This window comes from Saccostrea cucullata, unplaced genomic scaffold (assembly GCF_032062105.1).
Source record: "Saccostrea cucullata isolate Sc308-1 unplaced genomic scaffold, CSIRO_AGI_Scuc_v1 ctg1435, whole genome shotgun sequence".
Lineage (NCBI taxonomy): Eukaryota > Metazoa > Mollusca > Bivalvia > Ostreida > Ostreidae > Saccostrea > Saccostrea cuccullata.
Genome location: NW_026919480.1, coordinates 64,229 through 74,652, shown reverse-complemented (window position 1 = coordinate 74,652; position 10,424 = coordinate 64,229).

Genomic DNA, 10,424 nt, shown 5'->3' with positions numbered 1-10,424 from the left:
GGAGAAGACCATGATGCAGACTGTACAACATATAAGAATCCATGTCCAAGAAGATACCTTTCCAATGAGACCTTCATGTGTAAATATAATTTGAAAATGTGGTTTTTATTTAAACTGAACCCTCCGTATTTTTATCTGCATTCTAATATTCAATAATAAACTAATTCTAGATCAGTTATGCTACAAGTCATTTGAACAAGATTCAAAGAAAATTGATGAGCACAAGGAGATATTTCCAAAAAATTATACAGTCCTCAAAAATACGTCAAGCACCACCATAGAAAATGTTCACAGCTCAGGGTATGTATGTATGTAAAACAATATCAGGATGATTTAAAAAAAAAATCCTTTCGTTACATTTACCTGGGGACACAATGGCGAATTAAATGTATATATTTTCTTCCAATCATAGTTAAGTGTTTCGTCAGCAACAACACATATCTCTCTGCTTGGCAATATTTTGCTTACAAATTTAGTAAATGATTTGACATAATGACTCGTAACCAATGTTTTCAATGCCTCATAGAAAGTGATCCAATAAAATCCGGTAAAAAACTGCCGGTTTTTAAGGATTTCATGATATAGATCTCATTAAGCCATGCTTTAATTTGCATTTCCCCCCCCCCCCCATTTATTATCTGTATGGGAACACATCGTTCCTTTAAACGAAATTTGTGTTTTAAGATTTTCGTCTTAAACCATTGTGTAAATAATAGTAATGATAGTTAATAAATAAAGTTTGAGAATACAGATAAAAAATGTAGTAATGTGGAAAATGTGACTAAAAAAATTTTTTTTTTTTCTTTCGAGGGTAAAAAAGAGAAGATGAAAAAAAGCCAAGCTACCTGAAAACAAGCTTTGAAGCAAGATACCCATAGGCCACATCACTCACCTGAGTAACTTTGGTGATGCAGTTCTTCACCAGATCCCCCCTCTTGCTTAACCTTTTATGCCCCTTGGTCATGATTTTAACAATCAACACTTAATAAGGATGCTTCCACATAAGTTTAAGCTTCCCCGGTCCAGTGTTTCTTAAGGTGGAGATGTATAAGATATATATACGTCCATGTTAAACTTTATTCCCTTTTGCAAGCACATCCTACCCCCGGGGTCATAATTAAAAAAAAAATATCTACACTTACCAAGGATATACTTCCACATAAGTTTTATTTTTCCTGGCTAAGTGGTTCTTGAAAAGAAGATTTTAAAAGAATTTTCCTAGTAAATACTTCTACGTTAAGGATACACCAAAGGCTTTTTTCAAGATTTTTGTCAATTTTGAGATTTTTGGCTAAAAAAACAATGCTAATCACTGCTTTATAATGCATGAAAAATTCTTGTTGATTATTGAATGGTTTTCTAATTATTTAACAATAATCAAACATAAACACTAACACATGTGAATGTGCTGTTATTGAAGCTTCTGATTTGGTCTGTAACTGCCTGCTACTGAAAGGAGCAATAAATCACTGTGACCACTTGGGGAATTCTTCACTAGCCACACAGAGGCTATCAGTAATTAAACTACAGGGACTCTAGATTTAGGGAAGGAGATCTAACAGGTCACTAATGACCATGAAATAGGAGGTGGAGCTTAGCTCTTGCCATTTTGCCGGGAAATCTTTTTGATTCAGAATTGAACCTATTTTACTTCATTAAAAGCACCTAAATAAAGAATAGAACCTCCCATTCTTGTGAATATGCATAGGAAATAGGGATAAGTGACAGGTATCCAAAGCTGAATCTCCAAGGTGTCATATATTTCTAGCTTTGGCAGACTCTGTTGTGTAATGGGTTTTTGCCCTCTACTGTAAAGTAAGATCAGACAGTTGGTTGTGTTATTTCAAAGGATTCAGCTCCCTTATTTATTGACCAATTTCTCTGAAAACTGACCAGAATGCGTCTCAAATGTGTGTTCACAAAACCGTATCTCAGATTTTTGATATCTTGCTCAGTTCTTGAATTATTTGGGGAAATGTAGAATTGGGCTAATAAATTGGTAACATTGAAAGACAAATGGATGTAACTTTTGAATAAGAAGATTTATCAAAAATCTGAGATACGGTTTTAAAGTTCAATCTTTAATCTACATTGAGGCAAAATTTTGACTTTGAGAGGTGGAATACAAAAAAGTTGATTTATAAAATATAAATGCACTAATATTTACATTAAAATATTAATAACTTTTAAATAAGATAAAAATGAAAATTTAAATTAAGATCATTAAATAGTAAATTTAACAAGCTTTCAAATGATATATACTTTTAATAAGTTATCTTTATTAATGAAAGAATTACAAGCAAAATAAATTTTGCCCTTTGGAAACCTTTGGTGTATCCTTAAAATTGAATTTCCTATTGCAGCCTCGCCCTACCCCCGGGGTTTATGATTTAACAATTTAGTATCTACACTAGCCAAGAATGCTTCCACATAAGTTTTAGCCTTCCACGACCAGTGGTTCTTGATAAGAAGTTTTTTTTTAAAAAAAGAATTCTCCTATATATTTTTATGTAAAACTTGGATTCCCTATTGTGGCCCCGCCCTACCCCAGGGTCATCAATTTAATAATTTAGAATCTACACTATCCAAGTATGCTCCCATATAAGTTCTTGGCCCAGTGGTTCTTGAAAAAAAAAGTTTTTTTTAAATAATCCCACCCTTTTTGAGAACTAAGAATCAACACAATTAAAAATAACATGATTTCAGTTCTGACGAAAATTAAAACACATTAAGCAGAATTCTTCGGAAGTTTCTTTTCTGAAATTTTGAGCATTTTGATTAGAAAAATAGATATTGTAAGGGTATAACAATAGATGGAGAAGAATACAAGATATCTCAAGTTCATAAAATAAACAGCAATACTATAATTCAAGACAAAAGAGATGGCAGCCTTACAATAGAAGGTTATTAAGAGTTTATAATATTTAGCATTAAACTCAAATTGGATTGGATAAGAACAATTATTATTTCAAATGCGTAACATTATTCCAATCAAAAACACATACAGATATTTTTAAAACAAATATTTGATTAAGGATATCCGATCTTCAGCCAGGAAGGATAACTCAAAAAATTAATATTTAATTTGAAATGCATCGAAATGAAGCTCGAAACTGATATTTTTTATGCAACAATTTTTATTTTATTCATTTTATAAGATTAAAGGATTTTGGAAGTCTTTGAAAAGGTCTTATGGAAACTGACATTTGTACCCTATAAAAGGATAATAAATTAATACAGTTTTAGAGAAATATGATTTTCTTGAATCATGCCTTAGATACCAATGCTTAGTAGCATAATTTGAAATATAAAACCTGATTTGTGTTGTCTTGCAATGATAGCAAATGCCTTTTACGCTATGTATTATAGAATACATGACGGAAATAGAAGACAGAAAATACCAGATAAGCATAAAAACCATAACAATTTCTCTGAATGCCTGGATACCTATCGTTTTTAACCTAAAATATATATGTGGATCAATTTGCAATTGGAAAATGTTTTGGTGATATTCCAATTCGCTTTTTCTGTAAAAATATTGGAAATTTGACAATTTTCCGTATATAATATGATAAAATTTAATCTTGAACTTTACAGAAATATTGTGGATAAATTTATACAACTCTGAATTCAGAAATACTTTTATGAGTATTTTTGATTACTTAACTGCTAATTTTATAAACCTGAGGATCGGACTACCTTAATGGGTCCAGAATATTCTGTAAAATTAAAATAATACACACTTTGGTTAAAAGTCTTTAGAAGTTGACTTAAAATATGTTTACCAGAACAACAGAAAACTAAAAATATAGAACACATATGGTATAATCCAAAAATCACCATGGGTGGGTTTTCTGTCATTCGGAAAAGGTATATACATGCTGGTTTTGATTTCATGAGTGACTTGTTCAACTTGTATAATAATTTAGTACCCTTAGACACCTTTGAAGATCTTGGTGTAAAACAAATTTAATGAATTTCATGGTTTAAAACAAACTTTGATAGACAGATTTTTCAACAAAAACCAATGAATATGGTGTTTTCTTATTGACCAAATATGCCTAGTTATCTGAAAATGGTTCATATTAAGACAGGATTCTTCTTAATTTCTTATATAAAAAAATAATGAAATTTTCACAGAATTCAAGAAAATATTACTAAGTGATGGTATCAGTAAATTTAAATTTGACCGTTTTATATAAGGGACAAGGCCAGGTCATTTCAAGGTCATTAACTTGTTCCTTGACATTAATATTAAAAATTACTGTTGCCAATAATGTGATCCCTACTTGCATTTCAAGATAGAATGTTTTATTTTTTGCATAAAAAAGATACTACCGTTAACCAAATTGACATTAAAAATAACTGAAATTGACATAAATAATTGAACTAAAATGCATATTGGCTAATCCGAATTTTCTCTATTTTCTTGTATAAATTTTTTTCACTTTCAGATATGGGAAAGTTGTCACATAAAGATACAAAATGGTACAAAAACAAAGAGTTTTGATAGTTTCATAAGAGAGAAAAAATACTTCTTTACGGATCTTTGGCTTAAATGTGTACTAACAATTGAAACTTAAAAAGGCTAAGACGTTGCGCACGGTGTTGCTACACATACACGTTACGTCAAAATAACGTTAAAAAGTCATAACGTTGTTATAATGTTTTGAACCTTATGCATGCATATTTAAGATCTTTAAATGAATTTTATTTTTCAATAGTATAAAAAATGAAATAAAAGGGCACATAATGTTCAATGTATGAACCTTCTTTTTTGAAATATTTAGATGTTTATTAATAAATCTAAATAATAAAATTTTAATTACTGAAAATAAATGCCAAAAGCACTCAGTGAATATTCCTCTTTCTATTTTTCTCACATGTCTGTCTTATAAATAAGGAGAAATATATAAGTAGTTTTCCCTTTCAACCTCCTTCAATATTTTTTTTTCATTTAGTTCATTACAAGTCTTTTATTTCTTTATAGCGTCCGCATGCGCTTTGGGTGTATAGAGAAAACAATGATTTACAATTTTTATACTTCCTACGTTTCAATGGAACTGGTGTCATTTTGAATATAAAAAGATAAGTATCAATTGAGGGGATAAAAAAAGGAGGGATGGAAACGTTTCACCATTATTGAAAATCTGGTTTATCACGAAAATTCTAAAATCTTTTTACTATTTTTCGTGAAAGAAAGGGGGTGGGTGGGTCTTATAATGCATACTTCGTTTAGTAGGGTATTTTCTGTGAAACGATATCATTTTGGGGTTTTCATATTTTTTCCTTTGTTACATGTACACATGATGATTAAGTGTAATAAATATAATAATTTGTGAAAAAAATCTCCAACAAGCTCCGGGGTTGAATATTGAGGGTGGGTGGAGGTGGTTCCTGCATGTCCACAAGTACCTGTGAGCGGGTACTACGGACCGGACCTGCATGAAAAAAGTCACGGCGATAATAATTTGACGCTCCCGACGTCATATGTACGCATTGCGTAAAATGACATTTTCCGTACCTGTGACAAAATGGCTACACTTTTATTGATGCTTACATTTATTTCATGTAGACCATTAATGTAAAGATTGTGTAATTAGTAAATGCAGCATTTAATGTTCTTTCAAGCTACATACATGATTGCTTTATATCTTACATTAATTTATATATTTTTGATATGTTACTGAGATATATTTAGTAACCATACAGTGACTCGTGCGTGCATAACAAAATGGCTACACTTAAGAAAGCCTTCCTAATATTTACATTGGAAAAGTAATATAAAATGTATCAATTCAATTAATCTAAGAAATATATGTACTAAAAGATTATTCACCAAAATTAATATTTGTCTGGGATTTATGTCTGGTACACATCTCCATTTCGGCTAATGTCAGTGTAAGGAAACGATTTCTTACTGTTAGACATTTTACTTACGCACTGTAGATCCAGTCTAAATTCAAGAAATTTATAAAATGATGTTAAAAACTCAACAATATCTTAAAGAATGCATATATTTCATTGTACCCCCTAAATTTCATTTAATTCAGAGAATTGTATGTGCATTTTTTCATAAACGTCGGACACGGGAATTTCGCCGTAAATGACAAATACTGAGTAACGCCTCATCATAGCTAAAATAATTTTAAATTATTTAAAAGAAAATTTTAAGAATTATTCATTACTTTAGATGACATAAATGATTTTATTTTTAATTTAAAGTAAAAATGACATCGCGAAACCGGCAATTTCTTTGCGACATAAAGAGTTAGATATTATTGTACCAACACCGTGCGCAACGTCTAACCGAGTTCTACTTTGTTCAAAATATCATACTTATTTGATATATGCAGGAACTTTAGTCCCTTATTATTAATCGAACTAACATTTGAAAAAATTGTTCAAGTCTTTGATTGTGTAAAATTATAATTAAATTCATTGTTCGATAATACTTTTGAAAAGCAGAAAAATGATATTATTATACGCAACCATTACGTCAAAAATATAGTCCCTGGTAGTCTTAGCTGTTTACTATTTCTATTTAAAGTTGTGCAGTTGTGATAAAGAAAATATGGCCTTTTAAATCTCTTACACCAACATATGCAAGACAAATAAATAAATGTGCTTTGAACATTGAATCTAGTAAGAAACCAGAGAAGAATTCCATTTTGATATGAAAGAATGTAAAGACATAAATGATAGTCTTATTTATAGAAAGAAAGTACGGTAACAAGACGAGCTTCAATTTAAAAATGGAATGAAAATAGATAATTATATATTATAAACCAACTTACATTCTCCTGCGAGAAATATTCGAGTTTAGTTTCCTACTTTAGGTCGTGGATATTAATCGCCGCAAACTATTTATTTTGCTTTGTTTTTTGTAGAAAATATTACATTATTCGTGAAAAATAATCGTCGCAGATGGATTTTAAACTGACGAATGGCGAAGAAATGATGATGCGAATATTAGTTGTTTACAGTACTCACATTGCCTAAAAAAAAGACATTTTTTGAAATACCATTTAAAATTATACAAAAATCAAAACATAAGTGGCTTCAATGTCAAATTTTTTGTCAAAAAATAGGGACAATGGCTACATGTGTATGAAATATTACAATTTTTATTTAAGTGAATATTGTTTAACGTTTGAGATCACGAGGGGTTGTGCCTGAGACTGTAGTACATTTATGTATAAAAGTGCATGACTGCGGCTTTATAAGAGACCTGTTCGTTATCAATTTATTGATTGATTCATTGATTTTATTTTGTTTACCTCCCTCTCGAGAATTTTTCACTCATATGGAGACGTCACCACTTGCCGGTGGAGGGCTGCAAATTTTCTCCTATACTCGGCACTCAGGGCCATTGAACAGGGAGGGATCTTTTTATGCCAGCACCTCTGCGACACGGGACCTCGGTTTATACGGTCTCATCCGAGGGACCGGTCTCTACGTCCCACAGTGGGATTCGAACCCTCGACGTAAGGATCAACTCCTTACTTCACGACTCTAGAACAGATCTAGACGCTCTAACCACTGCACCATGCAGGCGACCGCTATCAATTGAATAAGACTCTTAAATATTGGCGAATGCATTAAAAATTAGACTTAGTCAGATAATTCTTAATTAGTTTCAATTTTCATATTTACAAGTTGTAATACAGGCTTGATCCGCGTCTCAAGTACAGAAAAAGTACGTGGTAAGCTTGTCTTTGAAGTTATCTCTGTCAGTGCTGCGAGATCAAGTTGGCTTTGATATTACATTCTAATAGTGTTATAATGACAAGAAAAGTTACACATTAATTTATGTTTACAATAATTATGAGAAATCATTGCATGTAAGAGTGTATAAAAAGAAAATTATTATTTATTCGCCGAGATTCATTTGTGCAGTTTCACCATAACGTCGTAATCGATTTTCCGAACCTCTGCATCGGTAGATATACCTTTGGAAGTCCTTAACCTAGCTGCGTTTCCTTTTCTCTCCCTCTCTCTCCTCCATTATCTTTTCTTTTATATTAAAACAACTTTCACATATGTTTTAATGTGTATACGTTTAAATGTTTAGTTTTATGTATATCAGTATATAATAGGTACTTGAGTAAAGATATATGTATGAATATTCGATCTTTACGAGGGTTGTCCAAAATGTTCGTAGACACTGACGTTTTTGTTAAAATAAAGGGTTCTATATCTATCTATCTATCGTATATTAAAATATTTCTAATGAAAAGCAGAGTCAGAATTTTTATTTTTATTGATTGAACTTAATATTTTTGAATAAAATCGGGGTCTTTAAAGGTCGCAGATAGTGCACACGGACCAGTCTGAAATTACACTAATTTCATTACAACGTCAATCATTTGGATTTAAAAATTTAACACATGCCCAGGGACAAACGCTACAGTTACCTTCTTTTTTATGGCGCCTCATGTCAAGTCAAGCAATAATCTTTAGGCTTAGATGATAATTTATATAATTTAAGAAAATCAAAACAATGCAGAGAAATTTACGAGCGTCATCAATATTAACTGCTTGTAAACACAAACTGCACATCCCCACACCGACGCTGCGCTAGATTTAAAACAACATCAAGAATAGAAGTCTCCATTTCAGCAAATTAAATGTGTTTTAAATTCTTGCAGTGTCTTCAAATTTGTACACACCGTTTAAAAATATTATATGTACCAATCTCAAATCAATAAACTAAATATATTTCAATAACTGAATTGTTTTAACCAATGGATTGTTTCTTACGTCTTTTTAACCGTATTAAAACATTTCCTTTGATTGGATGCTGCCCCGTACGGACGGCCGATGTCGTTTTTTTCTATTGAGTTTTGAAACATAGTTCTTGGGGGTTTTGTTTAGTATTTTCACGGTCAATATAGTAAGCGAAACTTAGGATATCAGATAATGATTTTAGCCTCTTTATTTTTGTTATATATAATTTTTTTTATATAACATTTTATCATTTTAATTCAAAAACTTTATACAAGAGTTTATGGAATTTTAACCTTAGTCCATGCGCACTATCTGCGATCTTTAAAGACCCCGAATTTTACAAAAATATAAATACAAATATAAATACAAAAAGTTCCATCAATAAAAAAATAAATCATTCTGACTTGTTTTTTCATAAGAAATATGTTGATATACAATAGAATTATATAGAACTATTTATTTTAACAAAATCGTCATTGTCCACGAACTTTTTTGGACAATCCTCTTTAGACTTACGATATATGATATATATGTGAGAGTTCAATTATCTATTTATATTTAAATTCTGGTTGAAACGCTGTATTTGAAAGGATTAAAATTACTTTAATTTATAACGTACATGTATCATATGGATTGGCAACGACACAATGGCTTGCTTCAAAAACGTATCAATCAATCAAGTCATTTAAGAGCAATCATTTTTTGTTCTTACACTAAATGCATGAAATTTAAATTATAGAGAATAAAGTTAATAGCTACCAATTTTATACGGTATAAACTGGGTTGGAACATTTTAGGCGATTTATGAAGACGTATAAAATGGATGGCTATCAAATTCATTCCTAAATTTAAAGAAAAAAATATATCTTTGGAAGTGAATATGAAAGAAAAAAAATCAAACATTTATTGTGTTCTCAATGTTTAACTTTGTTTAATTCCTTATTTCTATTTTATTCACAAGTTTGTTTAAATTACAGATTTTGGCTAGACTTTTTTAGACTTCAATTTGATTAAGAAAAAATGTCGACTTGATCATACATATGTTTATATTTAGGGACACTGAAATCACTCCATGGATAACAGCTGTAACTGTGTTATCCATATTTCTGCTCATCGTGATTGCTGCGTGTTTTTTCTGCTACAATGTTCGTAAACAATGTAAGTACAATGAAATAAGCAGTTTGTGTTTACATCCAATAAACTTGAAATGCACTGCAAGATCGGAGAGTAATTATTTTATCTAATAGATATTCATAATCATATAATCGAAATGTTTTCTTGTGAATTTATTATTTTTTCTTCAATTGAATGTTTTATTTAGGCATGCGAAGGAAAGGATCACGTCACTTAAATAGGAAACATCAGAAAGGTACTTATTTTCACACTATAGAGGCAGAAGCTTATGTATATTTATATGTGTGTGTGTGTGTGGATGTGGGTTTGTGAGGGTGTGTGTGAGGGAGGGTGTGTGTGTGTGTGTGTGAGGGTGTGGGTGGGTGGGTGGGTGGGTGGATGAGAGTGTGTGTATGTGTATGTACAAATCTTTGCTTGAAAAAGTTCAATCAAGGGTCTCTTTCCGTTTCTTGATGATTATTCGAATTTTAATGTGTTAAAAATTATTTATCAAACTGTGGAACATGTTACATCAATGTTTTGATACTTTTAATTGATGAATCATTCCGAAAAAAACGTGT